General features: G+C 42.1%; 1 non-coding gene across 1 annotated transcript; it reads right to left on the reverse strand.

Moving 5' to 3' along the window:
• Positions 1-242: 242 nt before the first annotated feature.
• LOC127125042 (small nucleolar RNA R71) lies at positions 243-349 on the reverse strand. Its single transcript, XR_007804507.1, has one exon. It is a non-coding gene; the product is annotated as a small nucleolar RNA R71 (small nucleolar RNA).
• Between the last annotated feature and the right edge of the window lie 212 nt (positions 350-561).

Below are 561 nucleotides of genomic sequence, written 5' to 3' on the forward strand. Positions count from 1 at the left end.
ATCAATTCTCTGTAAATCCCACCGAGGATCCAAACCTTCATTTATCCGTATTTGTCCAATACGTTGATACTGTTAAAGCTAATGGTGTCACTTCAGAGGCAATTCGACTTCGTCTCTTTCCTTTCTCGTTAAGAGATAAAGCTAGAAGATGGCTTCAGTGTCTTCCTTCCAACTCAGTTACCACATGGAACGAGTTGAAGAAAGTCTTCCTTGCCCGATATTTTCCTCCGAGCAAAACAGCTATGTTGAGAGCCCAGATAAATGGATTTAAACAGAAAGATAACGAGTCTCTTTTCGAAGCATGGGAAAGATACAAAGACATGATGAGACTTTGTCCACACCATGGTTTAGAGGACTGGTTAGTGATTCATACCTTCTATAATGGTCTCTTGTACAACACAAGGTTAACAATAGACGCCGCCGCAGGTGGTGCACTTATGGATAAACCTTATGCCGATGCTTATCAACTTATCGAAAGCATGGCCCAAAACCATTATCAGTGGGGAAGCGACCGAGCAATGGTAGAGAAACCTCAAACGAAAAGTGGCATGTACGAGATAA

This window comes from Lathyrus oleraceus, chromosome 2 (assembly GCF_024323335.1).
Source record: "Lathyrus oleraceus cultivar Zhongwan6 chromosome 2, CAAS_Psat_ZW6_1.0, whole genome shotgun sequence".
NCBI classification, from domain to species: Eukaryota; Viridiplantae; Streptophyta; class Magnoliopsida; order Fabales; family Fabaceae; genus Lathyrus; species Lathyrus oleraceus.